Genomic DNA, 24923 nt, shown 5'->3' with positions numbered 1-24923 from the left:
AGAGAGAGAGAGAGAGGAGAGAGAGAACATAAGCATACAAGGGGCAGAGAGAGGGAGGGAGAGAGAGAATCCCAAGCAGTTTCCGCACTTTTAGTGCAGAGCCCAGTGCAGGACTCTATTCCATGAGTCATGAAATCATGACCCGAGCCAAAATCAAGAGTCAGATGCTCAACCAACTCAGCCATCCAGGAGCCCCCAAATTCAGTTGTTAATGAACACGGATTGTTCTAATTCAAAGAAAAGTATAAATGTGCATTGGTAAATCTTAGTATTGCATGTAGAAAATACTACTCATTGTCTTTTTACATTATGCATAAAAGCTTAAAACAGACAAAATCAAGTGGATTTTTTAAGTTATTTTTTGTGATTTTCTCTTCTTTTAGAATAAGAGATAGAAGTCAGAAAATAATAGAAGAATGTATCTTCAAGGGAGGATGCAAATAATTATACAATCAAAACAAATTAATAGATTTAATGCAACTAAGACTTCTTTGGTATCTGTTCTGTGAGCAGAACTGTCTTAGGTCCCAGAAAATCAAAGATTAAAAAGTCACTGATTCCACGAAGGAAACTTAAATGTGTACTACTAAAAGAAAGAAGCTGATATGAAAAAGGTGCATGCTGTAGGATTCCACGTGTAAGATATTCTGCAAAAGGCAAAACTCTGGAGATGGTAAAATGATTAGTGATAGCTGCTAAGAGTTAATGGGGAGGGATGAATAGAAAAACACAGAGGATTTTTAGGGCAGAGAAATTACTCTGTATGACACTGTAATGGTATATCACATCATTATATATTTGCCTAAATCCATAAAATGTACAACACCAAGAGTGAACTCTAATGTACACTGTGGTCTTTGGGTGATAATGATGTGTCCGTGTAGGTTCACTGATTGTAACAAAGGTAACTTTGTGGTGAGGATGTTGATAATACAGGAAGCTATAGGTTTGGACGCGAGAGTGGGAGTTAGTGGATATATGGGAACTCTATTTTCTGCTCAATTTTGCCATGAACCTAAAACTGCTTTAAAAAATAAAGTTTATTAAGAAATAGTTACTGAGATTTCTTGGAAGACACAATGGTCTAATGGTTGGGATTGATGCTGAAATACCCCATAGAGTCCAGAGTCATCAAGGCAATGGGGAAAGTAAATATTAAGAAGTGGGGCCCCATGTAGGAGGGAAGGGTCAGGGAAGACCTTCAAAAAGTGGGGCATCTGAACTGGATTGTGACAAACCTGTTAGATAGATACATTCCATCATATTGACACTCCAGTGTATTGACCTTAGTTGGGGAACTTTAAGTCATCTGGTCTTGCTGGAGCAAAACTGGAAGGGTGGGGAGAGCAGTAAGAATGAGGATGGACAAGGAGGCAGGGGCCAAGTCAGGAAGGCTGACATGCTCACACACCCATTCATATATACATACACACACACGCACATACACAAACACATACATACACATGCATATTCGCAAATATACAGACATATTCTAAAGACTAAGCCTTTTAACCTGTTGGGAAATCACTGAAAAATCTTCTAGCAGGAAAATAATGTGGCCTTATTTGCATTTTATAAAGAGCCGTAGGATATTTATGGGGAGATAGAAGGGAACAGAGGATGGATGGAAATATCCAGTCAAGTTAACTGGATGAGGTTAAGATTCTATGACAATAAAGGAAAGGGCAGATTCAGATTCAAGAGATATTTAAGAAATTGGGATCAGCTGAACTCGTTGAGTCCTCCCTTGTGGAAGGTAAGAGAGGGAAGAATCAGATATTTGCTCTCAAGTGTTGAGCTTAAGAAAATGAGTGGATGTTACACTTCTCACGGTGATGTCCATCCTCGGCTGGGTGCTGGGGATTCAGCAATGAACAACAGGTCCTTGTCACTGTTAGTGAGAAAAGAAGGCTTGACACAATAGCTACAAGTATGGCATCTGTCGTGAAAGAGGAAGCATAGCTATCTATCCAGGAGAAGTCTAGGATGGAGACCTCTGAAAGCCATCAGTATATAGTCAAGAGCTGACATCATAAAGATGAATGAGGTGGCCAGGAGAGGATGGCAAATGAGAGAAGGAGAGGGTTGCAGACAGAAATGTGGGCATCCCACTATGAGAAGAAGAGCAGAGGAGCCCATGAAGGAATGGTCAGCAAATCATGGAGGGAGAATCAAGGCATCAAGGGAGGAACTTCAAGAAGAAGAATGAAGTGGCCAGGACATGCTATGGAGAACTTAAATAAGATAAAGCCTCAGAGTTGTCCCTAGGTCTTGTGACATGGAAGACTTTGTGATGCTTACAAGAACTGCTAGTGGCATGGGTGAAGCCTCATAGGAGTGTGTTGAGAACGAAGGACAAGTTACAAGGGAAGACAACCAAAGATGACATCTTCCTGATGCTTGGTCCTTGAAGAAATGATAGAGGAAAGGAAATAGACACAGGATAAAGGGCAAGTGCTTGAAAATGGGAGGCATTGGAACACTTTGAGTAATGAATGAAAAGAAGCTAGTAGAGAAGGAGGAGTTGAAAATGAAGCAGAGAAAGGCTAAATTATGGAGCTATGTCCATTAAGGTCAGGAGAGCGGGGGTCCATTGGTAAGTCTTGAGTGAGCTTTAAACAAGGAGAAGGTGGTTTTTCTTCAAAGCGAAATGGAGAGAGGTAAGAGTGTGTATGGATGTATGGAAACAAGGAAGTGGAGGCTGAGAGGAACCGAGGGGTTCTAAGACAGAAATTCAACTTTTTAGATGTCACGAAAATTGTCAGTCTTGATCATTTTGATATTTATATCCCGTAACATACTATCCTCCTACTTAACCTTTTAGCTTATAAGATTAAGAAAAATGATAAAAAATTTAAAAAAATAGTGGTTCCAAAATGAAGTGAATGTCAAACATGAAAAATGGACACAATTTTTAATGGTCTTCCCTAGGGCTTTATATTTAAACAAGGCAAGGGCCTCTGAACCCTATAGATCACAACAGGAACATGATTCCAGAAAATTCTGAGGTCATGTCATTCTTGGAGATTTTTCTAACAAACAGAAGCTTTGCTGTGGACTTCTATAAATATTTATCTGCCATGACTCTTACCCACAGGAGGTTAAAGATCTCTGAATTTTGGATGAGAATGCATGACTGTGTGATTTGACCTGAATTAGCCGGCAAAAAGAAATCTTCAGATTTTAAACTACTAAGTGCAACAAAATAATGACATCTTTTGCAAACATTACAAGATAATAGGAGGTGGTCCGGTCATTTATGAAACACTGTAAGTACTGTAATAACTTTTATCATTATAATCATATTTAATACATTATATCTGCTTTCAGATCGGTTATGATTGCCTCACCAGAAAATAAAATGGGACATATTCTTACAATGTTATGAGATGTTAACTGGGTTAATTTTAATGTTAGAAATTTGTTAACCTCCTCCTTACTTTTCAGCTGCTCCTAGTTTAAATTTGTCAGCCCGCATGCCATTTTATTCAAAGGTTTGCCACGCATTCCCATTAAAATGCACGATCATTTTTTACTTTCCAATGTTAAGATTTTTCAGCTTCCAAACATCGGTAACTTCTTGATGCCTTTATTCCACAGGTAGATCATTTTATTGATTTAAAAATAGACATAAGACCATGTATTCAATAGGTCATTCAAGAGAATGAATATGAAGAATAGAAAGAAAAAGATACCATTATCAATTTTTTTCAGAAATGTATTTATTTGTTATTAGCTTGATCACCGGCACGGTGTGTCAGAATCCTTGAAAGAATATTAACCTGAAACAAATGCAATTTTTCTCTTGACAATTTTTTGGTGTTTATTGAGATAAACAGAAAGGTTTTGGTGTGAGGCAAAGTGGAATGGGGAAATATTGTTATATTTTATGGCTCCCTCCCTCCTGTCTGCAACAATTTGACGAGGGAGGGTATAGAGTTATTAGTGTGACAAGTAGCATATAAAGGACAAGTTTGAGAGAGGCTTCCCAAATGTGACAAGTCTGATATTTACATGATATTACAGAAAATAAGCCATAAATCTGAAAAGAAGTTTTATAAACTGCCAATAATAAGAAATAGATTTCAGCCAGCCATGCTAGAGCAAAGTGCATTTGTTTTCCTCCTCTCTATGGGAAATATGACAACGTGGTTTTCATATGAAGGAGTCATCAAATAATATGCAGGCAAAAATATAGGAAAAAGACTTATAAGTATGTTTAATTATTAAAAGGTGTTTAATTAATAGAAATGCTATTTTTCCAGATTTTGTGCTGTCAGCTGTGAAGACTTTGTGATTTCTTGTATTTATTCTCCCATTGTAAATAAATATTCACTTTCATATTTACTTTTGTATTTTGCATTCTTTTTTTTTAAAGGCTCCGCAAAATCTATACCTGCCCTAAGGCAGATTTTAGAATTTTCATTGAAAATAGCTTTTTCCAGGACACTTTCAAAAATGTTTTCGTATTTGATGTTTCCCTGGAGAAGCGTCCTTTATCCCTGTCCAAGGAGTCAGCATTTCATTGCTGTGAAATCTTATATTTTACAGTACTTACGTTTTTCTTAACGATAAATGTCTCTTTTTATGTTTAGTCTATTAGCTTTTATTTTTCTATTACTAGTGGCTCCCATTACACCAAAGAACAAACTCCATGGTTACACTACAATCATAAAACAACATTTACATAGTGATGTTTATGATTTGAAGGTATACGTACATAGAAGTAAATGTAGCCGCTAAGTGTTTCTTCGCAAAAATAGCCAGAGTGTTTCTCCCTCTTGGAATGTACTTTCTACAATTAAAAGCATTTCTGGAAACTAATGCACACAAAATCCTGAGTATAAAAGGATATTTTTATACTCAATATCTAAGGGTACCGATTTTAGATGTAATAGATGTATTGCCCTGCAGTCATGATAGTTTTAGAAGCCCTTTGCATGACTCTATTTCAGGAAGGATTCAAAGGTAGTTATTTTCGCATTTATTTTCTAAAGTTCAATATCTGGGGACACAGATATATTTATATATATCTTCACAACACACCTTTGGCAGTCACATATGAATTGATTATTTCAGGATCACATGGTGTTTTCTCTTCCCTGCTATCTTCTCATAGCTGCTCCAATATTCTTGAATATAATATAAGGTGTCTAAATGGGTAATTGAAGTTCTCCCAAGTCCAAGAAGACTTAAAACCTCTTACAAGTCAGGGCGACTTTGGTCCTCAGTGTACATAACCTTTTTTTTTTTTTTTTTTTTTTAATGAACATGATGGAAAGCAGGAGATATATGGAAATGTTGTGTTCTGAATTGCCCGTGTGAGACGGCAGTGTCCCAGCAAACGGCTGACCACTCTAGTTCCGCAGCATGATAATTTGTGGATGTTTTCTCCAGTCGGCTTTTTCAAGGTCAAGATTGAGGGCGATCCTGAGAAGAGAGCCGTGGCCACCGCCTACACCCCGTTCCCAGCCAACTGTCTAAAGATGTGTGCTGATGTTCACACGTTAGAGGACGAGCAGAAATTAGGCAGGGACAAGTGCAAATGTACTCCTGAGAGTGACAGGCTAATTCACCATCTACCTACTCCGGCCCAGAAGATGGCAAACCTGTGGCATCATCTCCATAAAGGAAGGAGAGTCTGTTATTGTAGACGCCAATTAGTGAGGGGAAAAAAGAATTGCTAGTTTGAAAGCACTTTGTCACTTCGAAAATCAAGCTCAGCAAACAGGGGCACATACAATGCAATTTTGAAATACTGCATAACTGTCATATTTTGGCAGGTTTGGCAATATTTCCATTTATGTGAAAGTGTGTGATGCTAATTTTACTGTACTTATATCTAGGTGCTTCTGTTGATAATTGGCCAGAAGTTAAAAGGCTCTGTGTAGTTAAGCCAAAATTCCATCCACACAAATGAAATAAAGGATATTTACTTTGATTCCTATTTTATCATGTGAGGCAGCGATGGATTCCAGCTAGACACAGTGTATATTTTCCCCTAGACTTGATGTTCTTTAACGTTAACACGGCAACAGATCACAGGATTTATTTTCCCCTGTAGAATCTACTGCAAGCTGCAACTACCTTGTTTTCCTGAATTCCACTTACAGCAGTACTTTGTCTTAGGAAATTGAGTTAGAATTGAGTGTGGTTGTGAAACATATAAATAGTATGTCTTGATGAACTACGGGGCTTGGCAAAAGTGGTTTCCATCTAGGGCGGATACAAGTCAAGATGGGAAGATGATCTTTTATACCTAATTGATAAAAGATTTCTCTGTGCACCCTGCGGATCATTGACTCCCATAAGCGAAAGTGGGAGCTCATTAGGCATTGGCAAACAGTAGTACTTTGGCCTAGAAAAAGTAATTATGGAGAAGCTTTATCCGTAGGGCAATGAAGCTCACAGAGAATTTAGGAACAAAACAGTTTGTCACATAGTTTCTTTCCTTTGTAGAAATCCATTCCTGGTCCAGTCAATTTTACTACGTACTACCTTACCATGTTGCTACATTTTTGGGGCGTGTTTAAAGATCGACACCCGGAGTGGCATAAAGCTAACAGGAGCCCACATAATTCAAGCATTGATTTTAATTCTCCTGTGCTTTTGCAATGCCAATTTAGATTTCATTTTGAAAGCTTGAATTTTTAATGAGTTATTATTACTTTGTATTAGTCCGTGGCTGGAGTCTTAGAAGTTTTGAAGGCATTGATAGGTTTCATTTTTTGCAGTTTTCAAGCAGATTACAGAGAAATAAATGTTCGGTATGGAGTCTCCCATCCAACGGCATCAAAAACTCCACAAAAAGCCCCTGTGAAGTTGAGTTTTATTTTTAACTCGCTGGAAATTCACTACTAATTCATAATAGATGGCTTATCCATTACAATAAATGCATGGGCTCATTATATATCGACTAAATATACTTATTTGTAAAAAGCCATGCCTAGCTATTCTTTTTTTTCATTAAAAAATTTTTTTTAATATTTTAATTTTATTTCTGAGACAGAGGGAGACACAGTGCGAGCAGGGGTGGGGCAGAGAGAGAAGGAGACACAGGCCGAAGCAGGCTCCAGGCTTTGAGTTGTTGGCACAGGGCCTGATGCGGGGCTCGAACTCACGGTCTGTGAGATCATGACTTGAGCCCAAGTTGGATGCTTACCCAACTGGGCCACCCGGGTGCCCCCCCCCCCCCCCCGAGCTATTCTTTATCATTTCAAGTGACAACCTTTATTTTGGTCATAAATAGAATGATCAAGCTGACTGTGTCTGTTTTAAATTAAGATGATACAACATGTTGGTTTTGCCTGCTGATGAGTAGGGAACAAAATCAAGGTAACGCAGATATGGAGGAAGACTAGAAAAACCAGCTGTGATGGAATACGTGGTTTTTTCCCCCTGCTTCTGCCCAAAAGTCCAACTGAATTCACATAGGCCTTCTCCATGGGCACTGAGGCCTGCTGAGCAGACAACCAGGAAGGTGAGGGTAAAGTCAAGGTGACTGGAAGGAGACCAGAAACCAATTTTACCTCTGGATAAAGACAAGTTGGAATAACTTAACAAACAAACAGCCCCCTTTTCATCACTCAATGACTAGACTGCTTCAGGGTGGGCTTGTTAGCTAGCAGTGGGAACCAGGAGCTGTCTGTGCTTCAGACAGATAGGGAGACACCATGTTCTCTTTTCTTACACTCTGAGTTGGTCAATTTGGCATCCATTTGTCACAACACCAGTTGTATTAACTATATGTTTTTATTCTTTGTACCCTTGACGGTCTGGCATTTGTGGTCTCACTGAGTGGAGAGTCAGCCCCTCCCAAGGTTACCCAGGTTTCATTGTTTTATTTTTATTTTTATTATTTTATTTTATTTATATTTTAATTAGTTAATATACAGTGCAGTACTGGTTTCAGGATTAGAATTCAGTGATTCATCACTCATATACAGCATCCAGTGCTCATCACAAGTTTTCTCCTTAATACCCATCACCAATCTAGCCCATCTCCCACCCACCTCCCTCCATCAACCCTCAGTGTGTTCTGTATCATTATGAGTCTCTGGTGGTTTGTTTCCCTTTCTTCTCTTTCCTTTCTCCATTCTCATATGCTCATCTGTTTTGTTTTTTAAATTCCACATATCAGTGAAATCGTATGATATTTGTCTTTTTCTGTTTGACTTATTCCAATTCATAGTACATTCCAGCTCCATCCATGTCATTGAGAATGGTAGGATTTCTTTTTTTTTTTTTTTTTCTTTTTGGTGGCTGAGTAATATTCAGGTGTATATAGATACCACATCTTCTTTATCCATTCATCAGCAAATGGACATTTGAGCTCTCTCCATAGTTTGGCTATTGTTGATAATGCTGCTAGAAACATCAGCGTGCATGTACCCCTTTGAATCTGCATTTTTGCATCCTCTGGGTAAATACCTAATAGTGAAATTTCTGGATCATAGGGTAGTTCTATTTTTCTTGAAGAAACTCCATACTGGTTTCCAGAGTAGCTGCAGCAGTTTTCATTCCCACCAATGGTGCAAAAGTGTCCCCCCTTCTCTGCATCCTCACCAACATGTGTGGTTTCTTGTGTTGTGAATTTTAGCCATTCTGACAGGTGTGAGATGGTATCTCATCATGGTTTTGATTTGTATTTCCCTGATGATGACTGATGTTGAACATTTTTTCATGTGTTTGTTAGCCATATGGATGCATTCTTTGGAAAAGTGTCTATTCATGTCTTCTGCCCATTTCTTAACTGGGTTATTTGTTTTTTAGGCTGTTGAGTTTGATAAGTTCTGTATAGATTTTGGATACTAACCCTTTATCAGATATGTCATTTGCAAATATCTTTTCCCATTCCATAGGCTGCCTTTTAGTTTTGTTGATTGTTTCCTTCAATGTGCAGAAACTTGTCATCTTGATGAAGTGCCAATAGTTCACGTTTCCTTTTGTTTCCCTTGCCTTCAGTGATGTGTCTAGTAGAAGTTGCTCTGGCCAAGGTCAAAGAGGTTGCTGCTTGTGTTCTTTCTAGGATTTTGATTGTTTCCTGTCTCACATTTAAGTCTTTCATCCATTTTGAATTTACTTTTGTGTATGGTGTAAGAAAATGGTGCAGTTTTATTCCTTTGTATGTCACCATGGAAGCAGCAGAAAAAGAAATCAAGGAATCAATCTCATTTACAACTGCACCAAAAACAATAGGATACCTAGGAATGAACCTCACTAAAGAGGTAAAAGATCTGTACTCTGAAATAGAAGACTTATGAAAAATACTGAAGAGGACACAAAGGAATGGAAAAACATTCCATGCTTATGGACTGGAAGAACAAACATTGTTAAAATGTCTATACTACCCAAAGCAATCTACACATTTAATGCAATCACTCTTAAAGTACCATCAGCATTCTTGCCAGAGCTAGAGCAAACACTCCTAAAATTTTTATGGAACCACAAAAGACCCCAAATAGCCAAAAAATCCTAAAAAAGAAAAACAAATTTGGAAGCATAACAATTCTGGATTTCAAGCTACATAGCAAAGCTGTAGTCACTGAGACAGTATAGTCCTGGCATGAAAACAAACACAAAGATCAATGGAATAGAATGGAAAACCCAGAAATGGACCCACAACTACACGGTCAACTCATGTTTGACAAATCAAGAAAGAATATCCAATGGAAAAAAGGTAGTGTCTCCAACAATTGGTGTTAGGAAAAGCGGACTGAGACATACTTATGTTTTAGAGATTAAAAAAAGCTCTTCTGGAACACACATTTTTCATATGGAAACTAACCAATCTGGAGCCCACAACCTCTATCTCCTTTATCAAACTGTCTCACACCAAACCAATATTCTCCTTCTCTACATGAACTCAGGGCCATGTACCTGGCAACTGGATAGCTTCTATGCCCCAAGGTTCCCTTTAATTATTCAAACCAGCCAATCCTAAGCTGTTTAGTCTGTCCTGCCTTGTCTTTCCCGTGAAAGCCACTAAAGTCTCTGATCTGAATTTTCCTCTCTTTGCTTCTGCTTTCGGACCAAAACTGGTGCTTCCTTATGTTCCCTTGCATGATGTAGCATGTTCCTTCTTGGGAAATGTCAACAGTAAAATTCTCTCAATGCCATTGGAGTCTCACTCAGTCACCTCTATATATTAAAATCTTATGGGTACATTTTGAGACACACAGCCTTGATTATATAGTGAGTGGTCATGAGATAAGAGCTCTTAGCTTAAACTATTTTCCAGTAGTTAGGGTATTTGTAAAGATTTTTCTTGGCTTGGGACTGAATGAGCCAAGCTTATACGTGACAGTCATCACTTTGGGAAGTTGGATCAGGCAGAAACAAAGAAATGGCTAAACATATCAGTATACAGCAATAGTTCAACCCATATGGACAAAGAAAGACAGAATTTATACCCTGCTTTAGGAATGCCTTGCCATTTTTTAAAGTGCAAGTCTTCTGTTCATTAGTTAGAATATTAATCTTAATTCCATGGTTCAGTTTATCAGCATATATCTTCCAAGCACCCTGTTAAGTGCTGTGGAGGCCGAAAACAGGCAAAGCATTATTTTTACTCTTAAAGTTTATGCAATCTAAATAGTAGTAACACCATTTCTGCTAGCCTGAGTTTCTTAGAAGTTGAGGCCAAGGTAAGATTAGATGTAGAAGAAACATTTTGGATGAAATGAGAGGCTCATGGATCGCTTGCTTTTCTGTACAGCTCGTGACTGCCCTTGTTGTAGACTATCTTTTCAAGGGTATTTGTAGAGTAAACAGCCTTGGAATCAGAGATAGTACAGAGCACAGAACAGAATGTTTACTGTCTAGTGTATTAAAAACACTGTCTCCCTTCAAGGTACAGTTCAGAAGACTTAAGAGTCGTTATAAGAAATTCAAATTTTCTAAGATTGGGCAACCTCTTATATTAAAAAAACAAACTTCTCAAAAACAAAACCCCAACACAATCCTCCATACGAGGGATGCCACCTTGGCCTTCTTAATGGCATCCTGTGGGATTTGGGGTTTGAATAACTAGAGCAAATGCTGCTGTGAGCAAGGCACTCTCCTTTATTTTTCATCCAAGAGTCTCTTGTCTTCTGCCAGCATCCATAAAATGGTGGTAGGCCAACTTGCTAGCTTGCAAGCAAGGTAAGCAAATCTCAGACCCTTCAGAATTCTTGGCAAAACACCTATGAAGGAAAACGGGAAGGAAACTGGCATATCCTGAGACAGCTCTTAGACCGTGATACATGTGCTTGTATTAGAGAGAGCAAAAAAAAAAAAAAAAAAAAAAAAGGTTGGGTGAAGGAATCTTGGATGGTGTGCAGTTATAAGAACATTTTGAAAAGGCTGATGAGGAGTCTTCCAGCCAATGGCCCTCTTCAGAGCTGCCCCACATCTCATGGCTTGCTCACTATTCCTGCTGCACTCAATCACTGGCTGGAAGCAGCCTGTGGGAAGCATGGCCTTGGATCAGAAGTGATGGCAGATTCAGAACATAACATCTGGGGATGCCTGGGTGGCTCAGTCGATTGAGCGTCTGACTTTGGCTCAGGTTATGATCTCGGGGTTTGTGAGTTTGAGCCCCGCATTGGGCTCTGTGCTAACAGCTCGGAGCCTGGAGCCCGCTTCAGATTCTGTGTCTCCTTCTCTCTCTGCCGCTCCCCCACGTGTTCTCCGTCTCTCTCTGTCTATCAAAAATAAATAAATATATAAAAAAAACCCAAAAAGAACATAACATCTGGAACATTGGCCAGTACTTTATAGTGAGAGATCTGAGAGTCAATTAAGAGTCCTGTGATTCCAAAATGCTCTATTTTAAAAACAAAGTTGACCACACTATAATTTAAAGAGTTCAGAAAAATCTAGTGCATGGAATATTTAAAGTTTGGGTTGAGGAGTGTGTTGAACAGAACTCTTGGTTATAAGCATCTGAAACCCAAGGCATAGTAACTTTCACAAAAAAACAAACAGAAAACAGAAAAAAAAGAAAAAAAGGAAAAAAGGAGTTTATGGTCTCACGTAACTGAAGAGTGAAGAGTCAAAGCTGGTATCAGTGTCTCCCAGGGATAGGTGGGCTGGGAGATCAGACGATGTCTCTTGTTCTACCTTCTGCTCTGCTTCCTTCTGTGTTGATTTTTCTTCAGGCAGGTTTTCCACGTGGTGCTGTGTTACCCTTATAGGTATTAATACCAGAGCAAAGGGAAATTGTCCTCTCTGATAATGCCAGCCAAAGCCCTTGGACTGACCCTCATTGGCCCACTTTGGATCAAAACTATTGTGATATCCAGTCGCTTGACTTGAGAGACATCATCTTCTGCTTGCCCAGCCCTACTATGTGCTCAGCCTTCCGTGTGCTCAGCCTTATGCCAGGGAAGTGAACTGAAGCAGATCACTAACAGCCCAGCAAGTGAAAGCGCAACCACTGGTAAAAAAAGAATGATGCTGAGTAAATAAAGGTGTTCATTAGAAGGAGAATTTTTTTCCTCCAAGCTTCAGTGATGGTGGTGACTATTGAGATTGGTTGGTTGTGGCTGAAGAAGCTGAGACGTTTGGTGTCAGCTGAGGATACAGAGGTTAAGAAAGGTGTTGACAGAGGAAGCGGATGAAGTCAATGGTTGGATCTGGAACATTCTCAGGCAACCCGGAGCCTGCAGCCCGCATACTGATGCCTCCTACATTGTTGCCACTCTTTGTAATACGATTTTGGGCACCAAAAGATATCTTCAGATGGCATGGCCTCTAAGAATAGAAGTTATACTGGAACATGGAAACATAGCTAGATAATATGACTTTTAGAAATTCAGAAAGAGAAGAGACACCTTTGACTTTTCCTTTAGTTATATTGCTCTTTGGGAGAGAAGTCTTTAAAACTTTGTTTTCCAGAATCTTTGAGTTAGTGAATGGTACACTTGGCTTTGTGAAGACCGTCTTCAAATACATGAAATTACGTGACAGTTTTTGGGCCCCCACGTAGGCTTGTCCTGTTTCCTTCCTTCACTGAAGCTCAAGGTATCGACAGACTAAGCCAATGAATAAAGTTCTCTGGAGTGTAGTTTACCCGATGTCGTTTTGGACCCAGCGGTCTCAATATTTCTTTTCAACTCATTCTCAGAGGCAACTGTGGTACTAAGGCTAGGGGTTAGAATATGTGGGTCCTCTATCACTGCACGCTATGTCCTCAGGAAAACCCTTTAGCCTTTTGAGTAAAGATGGGTATAATGATGCATCTCTAAAACTGTTGAGCCAACCAACTGAGCTAATACACGTGAAGCTGTACCCAGATGTAAAAAATGAAAGGTATTGTGACCTTATTCTCAAGGCTGGGACATTCAGGCCAAAGATGAAGATATAACAAAATCACCTATTTTGTTTCTTTTAAGTCGTAACACATAGGATAGATTCTCTTTTGCCTACCCCTAGGATGATTTTTACCAATCAGTTGGCTTTAAAAAGCGAGTAGCGTTGTCCTAACTCAGAATTCAGCAAACCTGCAGATCCCCGTGATGCTGCGAAGGAACCCGCTTCTTTTTTCCTCTCTTTGTTTTGGTATTTGTCGGTCTCTAATTTCTGTCCTTGGAGAAAAAGCTTACCTCACCATCAACTCATTAGTGCTTTAATATGGGGAAAGCTGATTATAAGCAATCTGAACACGGAATGTTCACGCAGAGCAATCAAGCTAATAATACCTTGCAAGAATATTTCCCCTGGATCTATCATTTTGTCTGTTCTTGTCAGATTTTATGTGTATGGGCATCTAAAGTGCTTCTAACCACTCTGCTTCTGGGATCCTGCATGTGCTAGAGTCTTTCCAGCCAAAAAAAAAAAAAAAAAAAAAAAAAAAAAGGCTGCATGAAGTCATATGTTTAGGGGGAGCGGAAATGAAATTGTTTATACGTTACCACTTAGCTCTCAATTTGTTACTTGATCAAGATATCCCAAGATTTGGTCCAAAAGCAAATATGAGATAATGTTACCATAGGGCACAGGGATTAGGTAACCAGAGTGGAAGGAAGGAAGATTCACACTGAGTACCCAGGGAGAAATGAAGGAATTTGAAACTCATCCGAATCCTTTCCTTTTAGTCTGTCTCCAAGAGGCTAAAACATCTGGTGAATCACGTCAAAGACTCAATCAATCATCCCTGTGTTTGGTTTTTATGATGCCAGACATCTGGATTGACTGAGTTTCTCTTTTCTTTAATTAAATCAACTCGATGTTTTGACTTCCTGCGGAATCAGCTTCGGTCTAAATAATTGACACCACTGTCCTGTTTGTATTCCTACTCGGTTGGGATGCTTTTCATTTTCGTGTTAATTGCTATTGATTGAATGATGGATTGAAAATGGTTTCGAATATTGTATATTTGAGCATTAATGTAAGTTTTTTTAAGCTCTATTTTTTTTTATTATATTGCAAAATTATTTCTGAGAAGATCAACATTACACTGTAACTGGCCACAGCAGAACTTGGATGTCAATAAAAGTAATTATTCTTTTTTTTCTAGCTTGTTTTATTTTTTATTTTTTTAAATTTACATCCAAATTAGTTAGCATCTGGTGCAACAATGATTTCAGGAGTAGATTCCTTAGTGCCCCTTCCCCATTTGGCCCGTCCCCCCTCCCACAACAGAGCGTTAACGTAAGTTTTAATAAATAAATCAGAAAAACAAAATTGACTTGACTTGTTTTTTTTCTGGAAGGAACACGGGATGTTACCTACAACGAATGGTGGTTGAAAGAGTTGAGGAAATGTTAAATAATTATACAGCTAGCTCCCTGCAGAGATCAAAACATCCTCTTTGATGTAAAGACAGCTGGCACTGCAGTCCTTTTAACTGTGTGTGACAAGGACACACAATTTATCTAATTTACGCATTCCTAGCTTTTCTGGTCTATAAGAATTTGGTCTGGTTTTGTATTATTTTCAGATATCCTCTGCTTTCTTATCTGGAGAGGCTTCTGGGCAAGTTGATACCGGGAGGACATTTAAAAAGAAGTGAAAAGAAACTCTGGACACATACTGGTTTAATGAAATATTATATTTTCCAGGAGATAAATGAAGCCTCAAAACAGACAAAACAAAGTTTATCAGGCTAAATATGGGAGAGAAAGCAACTGAAGAAGTTTGAAATAACATCTCAGACCTCACTTTTCTATGGTGTTGACATGGGGCCTGACTTGCACACAAGTCAAAAACGGCTGCTTTCTCACGAAGGTGATTCTGTCCCTTGGTTTCAAAGACGTCTTGATGTGGTTGTAGTTAATCTTGAAAAGCAGGTGAATTATGAGTTTAGGATTCTTATAATCATTGAGCCAAACTGGCTATTTGATATCTGTGTTGTAAGCGTTATAGGACACAGGTCTAAATACAATACCTAAAAGTTTTCACCAAAATTAGGCACAGCTCTTGTGCTGCAGAAAGTGCCCCCCAACCCCACCCCAGTGTGCCTTTAGTCAGACCAGTTGCTAAAAGTAAAAACTACTGTGAACTTTAATGTTACTCTACTAGACGTTGGCTATTTCTTTATACTTTTTCTGGAGTTGAGTTTACAGATGTTTCCAGTGCGTGACCCGGCTTTGACAGTAGTTTCCACTGATACTCTGTTGGTGGATAGAAAGTTCCAGGCACTCACATGCAGTTTACATATATTATCTCTTAGCTACTGCTCACAAGACTATTGAACATACCATTAGTAACAGTGGCCAATACTGAAGCTCAGGGAAGTTAAGCAACTGACTCAAAGTTAATTCAGTTTTGAATTAGCAGTATTTATTTTAAGCATATGTTTATATACATACACACCTTTTCACTGCAGACATTTTGGAAAAGATAGAAAATTTATTACAAAAAATTTTTTTAATGTTTATTTTTGAGAGAGAGAGAGAGAGAGAGAGAGAGAGGCAGAATCCAAAGTAGGTTCCAGGGTCTGAGCTGTCAACACAGAGCCCGATGTGGGGTTCCAACCCACCAACCGTGAGATCATGATCTGAACCGAAGTCGGATGCTTAACCAACCGAGCCACCCAGGTGCCCCAAAGATAGAAAATTAAAAAAAAAAAGAAAGAAAGAAAGAAAGAAAGAAAGAAAGAAAGAAAGAAAGAAAAAATACACTCAAAATGTTATTTCCCTGAGATAATGACTATTAATTTTTTGGTGTACTGACTTACATACACATATATACATAAATCTTTAAATAAGTACATTTAAAACCATAGACTCTTAGCAAGCACATTATTTTGTAATATTCCTTTTTATAAACATAATTGACAATTTCTTCCCTATCATCGGCCATCTTCTAGGGCAGGGATCAGCGAGTGAACTTTTCCTACAAAGGGCCAGAGGGTAAATATTTTATGATTTGTGGGCAAGCCTGTCCCAACTACTTACCCCGGAGAAATCAGCGATCCAGAACGCATCAGTGAGTGTGCGCGATTGTGCTCTGATAGTATTTTCCTTACAAAACAAACAACAGTGGGGCAGATTTAGCCATGGGCTATAGCCTTCTGATCCTTGTTCTACAGAATCATTTTTAAAAATGACACCGATAGGAGTTTGTCACATGGCTGTATGATTATATTCTTGTAAGCATTTATTTAGTTCATGACTGTTGAGAAACAGTAATGTGATGAAAATTCTTATAACTGAAAGTTGGTACACATGCGCTAGACTCTCCTTAAGATAATTGCCTAGACAAAAGAAAATCTGAGTCCTATGGAAAGTCTTTGGAAAGTCCTATGGAAAGTACATGATATTTATTCCCAAATTACAGTCCATAGGGTTGTAATTTCCATTCTCACCAGTGGTGTAAAGGAAGACCTTTTTATCTATATCCTTGCTAATCATGAACACTGGGAGGTTTCTTCTTTCCTTTTCTTTTCTTTTTTTCTTTTTTTTTTTTTTTTTGCCAATTATTGTTAGACGAAAACAACAGCCACTTGTTTGAATTTGCATGTTTTGATTTTTCTTGCCTTTGATAGTATTTTCTGCTTTTCACGTGCTTAATATTTAACCGTAAGTCAGCTATTTCCTTCAGATCAACCTAATTTTATAAATGATGGAAACATGCAAATTTAGTTTAGCATATTAAATAACTTACATCCCTAGTTCGATTAACACATGAAGTGTTAGATTAGCATATAGGTGCTGCTAAAGCAGTCCCTGCTAGTCCCTCTTTGTTTACGAAACTATTTCTTTTCTTTTCTTTTCTTTTCTTTTCTTTTCTTTTCTTTTCTTTCCTTTCCTTTCCTTTCCTTTCCTTTCCTTTCCTTTCCTTTCCTTTCCTTTCCTTTTCTTTTCTTTTCTTTTCTTTTCTTTTCTTTTCTTTCATGTCTATTTATTTACTTTTGAGAGAGAGAGAAGGCAGAGAGACAGGGAGAGAGAGAATCCCAAGCAGGCTCTGCACTGCCAGTGAAGAGCCCGACAGGAGACTTGGATTTATGAACTGTGAGATCATGACCTGAGCCAAAATTAAGAGTCGGATGCTTAGCCCACAGAGACACCCAGGTGCCCCAAACTGTATTTCTTTTCTAATCTCACTTCCTTTGACTCTTGTCCATAAAATAAGAAAGTGTCTTTTTTTGAAAGCTTTTGCTCTTCATTTGGCCCTCACTGGACCCTCCCCATGGAAAACACACTTTCTCTGACTTATTGGAAGGCAAGATTTTGAGATTCCTTTATCCAGACTTCTCCATGAGGTGGAATAAATGTGCTGCAGCTTATGGGCATTGTTACGGGTTGAAATATATCTTCCAAAAAATAAAGTCCAAATCCCCCAGTACCTGTGAGTATCACCTTATTTGGAAATATGGTCTGTGCAGACGTAATCGAGTTAAGATGAGGTTGTTAGTGTGGGCCCTAATCCAATACGACTGCCAGCCTTATAAGTGAATGACACAGAGAGACAGGGAAAATGTGAAGGTGAAGGGGGAGGCAGAGTTTGTAGTTATGCTGCTATAAACCAAGGAACAGCTGGGCTGCCCGCAGGTGGAAGAGAGAAGGAACGGTCCTCCTTAAGAGGCTTAGAAGGGAGCGTGGCCCTGCCCACACCTCGATTTCAGACTTCTAGCCTCCAGAATTGTGAGAGAATGTTTTAAGCCACCCAATTGGTAGTACTTTGTTATTGCAACCCCAGGACCCTTGCACAGGTATGGATGTCTGTCAGCTACTTTGGAACTACACAGTCCAGAAATTCTCCCCGCTCTTTTCTCCTTCAAGTGGGGCTCTTGTCAGAGCAAAGCTCTTGTTCCTGATGGCTGATTTGCCTGTGGCCAATGGGTTATTTATTACAAGAAGTAAGGAGGAGGAAGTTGGTTAGGCTCTGAGTGAGATCGCTGTCTTATCCTTAGCTGAGCTATCATTAAAGACGATATTGTAGGGGGCGCCTGGGTGGCTCAGTTGGTTAAGCATCCAACTTTGGCTCAGGTCATGATCTCACACTCCGTGAGTTCAAGCCCCACATCAGGCTCTGCGCTGACAACTCAGAGCCTGGAGACTGCTTCAGATTCTGTGTCTTCCTCTGTCTCTCCCCCTCCCCTGCTCATGCTCTGTCTCTCTCTGTCTCAAAAATAAGTAAAAAAATTAAAAATAAAAAGATGATATTGTAGGAGCCCCTGGGTAAGCGTCTGATTTCAGTTCAGATCATGATCTCGTGGTTTACGAGTTGGAGCCCCGCCTAGGGTTCTGTGCTGATGGCTCGGAGCCTGGAGCCTGCTTTGGATTTTGTGTCTCCCTTTCTCTCTGCTCCTCCCCTGTTCATTCTCTCTCTCAATCTCTCTCTCTCTCATTCTCTCAAAAATAAATAAAAACATTAAAAAAAACCCCAAGATGATATTTTGATCTCCTACCTCCTTTCCTCCAAAATCTCCACAGGAAGATGAACCTGGAAGTCTCAAAAATAACACAGGACACTGGCATTTTGGTGACCAAAATACCACCTAGAGAGGCCTGGCTCCTTGCTTTGAGTGTGGTGGCTGGTATCTGAGTGGGGATGTGGATGATTTATCTTAGATTTACAGTGAGTATGGCTTCAGGGCCCTTGTGTCTGATATTCATCCAAGAAGGCATGTTGTGGTCACATCTGGTATCAAAGATCTTTGATTATTAGAAAGGGAGATTTTATTTTTTTAAAGCTTATTTATTTATTTATTAAAAAAATTTTTTTTCAACGTTTATTTATTTTTGGGACAGAGAGAGACAGGGCATGAATGGGGGAGGGGCAGAGAGAGGGAGACACAGAATCAGAAACAGGCTCTGAGCTGTCAGCACAGAGCCCGACGCGGGGCTCGAATTCACGGACCATGAGATCGTGACCTGGCTGAAGTCGGATGCTTAACCGACTGCGCCACCCAGGCGCCCCTAAAGCTTATTTATTTTGAGAGACGGAGTGGGGCAGGGACAGAGAGCAGAGAAAGAGAGAATCCCAAGCAGGCTCTGCATTGCTAGCACAGAGCCCGACACTGGGTTCAGTCTCACAAACTGTGAGATCATGACCTGACCTGAAACTAAGAGTCAGACGATTAACTGCCTGAGCCACCCAGGCACATGCCCCCCTTTTAAAGTTTATTTATTATTTTGAGAGAGAGAGGGAGGTTTTAAATTCCCGTTAGTTTCTACCTTAAAATGGAGAATACATCATACAGATTTTTTTTTCTGCACTGGTGGAAGAAATGCTTTGTTTCCCTTTATCTGTATATTTTTTATTCAGCCAACACTTTGAACTGCAAAGGCGGGTAACGTTTCCACTGGGCCTCACGACACTTGTGTATGAGTATTTTATTTAGTATGATCATGAGTAGGCAGCACGAGGTGCACTGCCCTACATCTATGCCTTCTCATCTTATTTTGAAGTACTTTGAAGGATGAAGAAGGAGCCGTACAAGGGTTAATCTCGTGAATTCATGAAAGCATCAAGAAGAGTGGAAGTCCTTATCACACACCAGATAACTAATCTTGGGTTGAAAAAAATAAATACCCTGCGATTATTATTAGAAACTCAAAGGTTAGAATGGAATTTAAAAAGCTTGTTCCTGGAGCACTGATGTTAGAACAGCTTACCCAGAAAAGCTGGGAGGAATGCAGCTGGTGGATGTAACATGTTTTCATCTTTATGTCAAAACATGAACTGTAGGACAGAGAAAGTAACCCAAGTCATGCTGACTTCAGCGGGGCAGGCGAAGGATCTTCTTATTTAGAAACATGAAAACCTTGGTTGATCGATAAAAAGGCGGTTGGTCCAGACCCGTTTATAAAGGTGGGACGAGGCGGCTCTCTGTGATGAGACTGAAGGGTCAAGGCTGGCAGAAGACGTAGAGAATTACAGAAGTGTTGGCATGACTGACAGGGTGGTGGAGTCCAATTAGCCAGAGCTCATGACTGAGCTATGATGGACCTGGAGGGATCAGGCTCTGAGTGCTCCCATCACAGGTTCTCGTGACGGACAGGTGCCCAAGGGTGAGGCTGGTTCAGAGCAGCAGGTGTTGGGTGGGGGCCGCTGGGACCAGTCATTCAGCTACAAGGTCCAGGGGACACCAGGGTACCATGTGGATTTAAGGACTCCATCTGATGGCCATGCCTCGACTTCATGAAGCCAGAAGCCAACTTAGAGAAGAGGACCCAGAAAACTGAGCATTGAACTCAAGAGACTATTTATTTATTTATTTATTTATTTTTATTACAAAACATTTTTTTAGAATTTATTTATTTTTGAGAGACAGAGACAGAGTGTGAACGGGGAGGGGCAGAGAGAGAGAGATATATAGAATCCTAAACAGGCTCCAGGCTCCGAGCCATCAACACAGAGCCCCATGCAGGGCTCCAAGCCATGAACCGGGGAGATGATGATCTGAGCTGAAGTCGGATGCTTAACCGGCTGAGAGCCACCCAGGTGTCCCTCAAGGAGCTGTTTAAACTATTGTTTCAAACTAAGTGAATCTTCGGAAGTGAAGTATAGTTTCCTCCCTTACTACCCAGCAGATAGGGTGCCATGAATGATGGGATGATAGGTCACATGATACTTCTCAGTTTTAGGGAAATTAAGTACCATGTCTTTTTGTTGCACATTTGACTACAGTGTAAGTTAAGTCCAGTCCTCTAACATAAAGGGGTTCTCTTATGTGAAAACAGGCTCACGCACGTATGCTATTTCTAGTGGGCTCCCAGATGAGATGGCCCTTCTCCCTACCTGCTGGCCCCTAGACTGTACCCTAATACCACAACCTCTATATGCCAACACTTCATGCCTGGACTCTGCGAGAATGTGCTATGCTTTATTGGTTTACTCCAGAAACAGGTGTGGAGGAGGAGGAACCAGTTACATAATTTTAGGCCACCATCTCCTCCTAGCTGGCCTTTTGTCCAACTTTGGAAAGTTGATCTGTCAAAGAGGACCCAGGATGAGACTCACTGCCGTGATTGCTGTGTGCAGACAGAACTAACGTGTGACCTGGGCTGGCCATTGGTCTGGGCTGCTGCTTCCTTGTCCATTCATTCCTTCATTCAAATTTTTTTTTCAAAGTTTATTTATTTTTGGGACAGAGAGAGACAGAGCATGAACGGGGGAGGGTCAGAGAGAGAGGGAGACACAGAATCGGAAACAGGCTCCAGGCTCTGAGCCATCAGCCCAGAGCCTGACGGGGGGCTCGAACTCCCGGACCGCGAGATCGTGACCTGGCTGAAGTCGGACGCTTAACCGACTGTGCCACCCAGGCGCCCCTCATTCCTTCATTCAATAAATGTGTGCTGACGGGAGTAAGTCGCATTCTCACAACTAGGAAAGAAGAGTTGTTACACATTTTCCCCTCAAGGAGCTTCCAGTCTGAGAAGTAAACAAGGTATTTTTCACACAAAACTTGTTTCAGAAGTTGAATGTGGGAATATAGAGCTTGGTGAAATTTGAAAAATGAAATTATGTATTTGGGTTGACTCTATAATAGAATGTCTTTGGCAACCAGATATCAGAAGGGCTCGAGAAAGAACACTGAACAACAATGACCCGGTCCAATTATCTCTACATCTGATTTCATAAAATAATTTCTTATAGAAAGAGCTACTTTATACATGAACAGTAAACTGAGGAAAGAGTGGTATGGAACATTGGAAACCTCTTTCTTAATTTGGGGGAAAAAGATTTTTTTCTGTTGTTGGGTTATGATGTCATCTTCGAATGCTAGGGAAAAACCATGTTTATACACATCAGGGAAAGGAAGCCCAAGTATAGCCAATATTTATGCAGGAAACGAACACAACATGTGGGACCCAAACTTGCCTCTGTCGTACTTCCCAGTCTTTTGCTGTTTTGCCATACGTGGCCACCCAGTGTCATCGACTTTTGAGGCCCACCCAGGGGATCTTGGTGTCAGCAATAAAAGATGCCATTGCAGTTAGGCGTAAACATGAAAATTTGTGTTAAATGTGCTAAATCACAGCTAATGAGATTCCAGGCATTTCTCTGTAATATGCAATGGAATTTATAACAATATGCTTGTATAAACCATGCTACTGGGATTACTGGGCTTCCAACTTATAAATAAAAAAAAATAAAATTAAACATGAAGATACTGAATATGAAGAAATACAGTAAGTGATAAAGATTATGTTCTCCCGAAGAGTTGAGGGTGCTTTGATTTCTGGTTATCTGAATTCAGTTCTCCGGCACAGTCTACAGAGCTAGGAAAAATGTCAGCGTCAGAGTTTCCTCCCAAAGTGGGGTGAAGTTTGATGGTGTTCCTTCTTCAGAGCCTTCCTTTTTTGAGTACAAGAGCAGTTGTACGTTGTTTACAGAGATAAATGTTTTATAGCTGACCTATAATTGCTTCACTCAAATGCATTACTTCCTCATTTTTACAATTTAAAAACCATAGCCTATTAATGTATTTGCTAATAGCAAGGACAGCTCAAGTACACTAATTGTACATGTCATAATTTATTTAGCTTTACATTGACTGTAATTTTCAGTTTGTCTCTGAGAAATCTTAATGCATGTTTGTAGTCCAGTGTATTTATTAATAGCAGTCTCTGACTCTCAGAATTGTCCTGTTTTGGATGATAAATTATACAGTCAACCTAATTTAGCACTATTTGTATCCCTGGCTCTGTGCTAAGTATTTGATGGGTGTTATCTCATTGAATCCTAAACTAGCAAGCAAACAGACCTACATGGTTTCTGCCACTGCCTTTAACTGCTGTATCAGATTCATCCTCACACTGAGATTTGATGGGTCAAGATCTCAGAGAAAAAGGAAGCATATTCTCTGCTGATTTTTCCCTTAGGACATTCGTCAAATTGTTGGCTGTGCAAGGAAAAGAGGCTAAGAAGAAATAGTGGTTCAGAATTGTAACAAATATATTACGTACAGAAAAATACATAAATCATAAGCATATAGCTCAGTAAATTTTCACAAAGTAAACACTTCCATGTAACTACTGCCCCAACAAAGAAATAGCATTTCCAGCAAACTGTCAGGTGTCCATGAACCTTTTCCAGGGCATTAGTCACCATGACAGCAGCTGCTATCTTGACTTCTCTCATGTTAGTTTTAATTGATTGTGAACTTTATATAAATGGAAGCATATAGTATATACCTTTTGTTTCTAGATTTTTTTCCACCCAACTTTATTTATTTTTTTTTTAAAAATTCTTTTTTTTAACATTTACTTATTTTTGAGACAGAGAGAGACAGAGCATGAACAGGGGAGGGTCAGAGAGAGAGGGAGACACAGAATCGGAAGCAGGCTCCAGGCTCTGAGCCATCAGCCCAGAGCCTGACGTGGGGTTCGAACTCACGGACCGCGAGATCATGACCTGAGCTGAAGTTGGACGCTCAACCGACTGAGCCACCCAGGCGCCCCAATCCACCCAACTTTATTTTGTGAGATTCATCCATGTTGTTCTGTGAACTAGTAGTTTGTTTATTTTCATTGCTGTAGAATATTCTATTGTATGAATGGGCCCCCATTCATTTGCTCATACTACTGTTTGATGGGTATTGTTTCCACTGTCTGGCTATCATACATAATGCTGATACAAACACAATTTTGTTTAATATATGCTTAGTGGAGATTAAGGTAATAGAATATGTGTGTGTCCAGGGTTAGTGTATGTTATTATCTGAGGTGGTTGTACCAGTGTATATTCTTAACTCCCAACATGAGGCATATTCAGGCAAAATTTATGATCTGGCAAAACCATTAAATTAGGGAATTGTTATGTGGTTTCAAAACGACTCTTTGTTTTATAAGAGAACAGTTAAGGGTAAGCTTATTTCATATATTTAAAGATGTATCCAAGTTTCCATCTAACTTCTGAGATAGAAATTTAATGGGAAAAGCAATACGTAGAGCAATTTTCCTTTTGTTGGTTCTTTAGGTAAAAATCCTGAAAGTGAGACATAGGGTGTACAATCATATTACTTAGTTGTTACTAAATCAAAATTGGAAATTCAAACTATGTGTATTATTATTCTGGCACTCACTACCTGAGGCTTGTGGGGAGGAAATAACTTCTTAGAGGATCAATTTTCCAGGTATTCCAAGATAAACTTTGGAATTTAGCCACATAGAGTTTTTTCTTTTATTTCATCATACATCTGAGAGCACAACATATTTCAGTGTCATTTATATTTACATTTATTTTATTTTTACTGAGCTTGATGACTTTTAAAAGGGTTTATATTTCTTAATTTGGGAATTTCCTTTTCATATGTTTTGCCTATTTTTTTTTATTAGTGTATGTAGAAGAATGAATGGTGGCTGCCAAAATACATGTCCACGTTTTAACCCCTGGAACTATGAACGTGAAATTATTTGGAGAAAGAGTTGTTTTGCCCATTCCAGCCCACGGACGGTGATGCTCTTGACTAGAATGCTTTGAGGCTCCTGCCTAGGCAGTGGTACAAGTAGCAAGCACCACGGACACTTTCCCACCAGGGT

The 24923-nt window shown here is 39.6% G+C and overlaps 1 long non-coding RNA gene across 2 annotated transcripts; it reads left to right on the top strand.

Annotated features, from left to right (window-relative positions):
- Window positions 1–1648: 1648 nt before the first annotated feature.
- On the top strand, window positions 1649–5941 carry LOC109502901. 2 transcript variants are annotated; one of them, XR_002161800.3, is made up of 3 exons: window positions 1776–2660; window positions 3098–3269; window positions 5286–5941. It is a non-coding gene; the product is annotated as an uncharacterized LOC109502901 (long non-coding RNA). The 2 variants fall into 2 exon arrangements; XR_006583580.1 differs by having other exon boundaries at window positions 1649–3269.
- The last annotated feature ends 18982 nt before the right edge of the window (window positions 5942–24923 follow it).

The sequence above is a fragment of the Felis catus genome, chromosome C1 (assembly GCF_018350175.1).
Source record: "Felis catus isolate Fca126 chromosome C1, F.catus_Fca126_mat1.0, whole genome shotgun sequence".
NCBI lineage: Eukaryota > Metazoa > Chordata > Mammalia > Carnivora > Felidae > Felis > Felis catus.
Note: the sequence above shows the minus strand (reverse complement) of the source record. Positions and strands in the feature narration are given on the sequence as shown.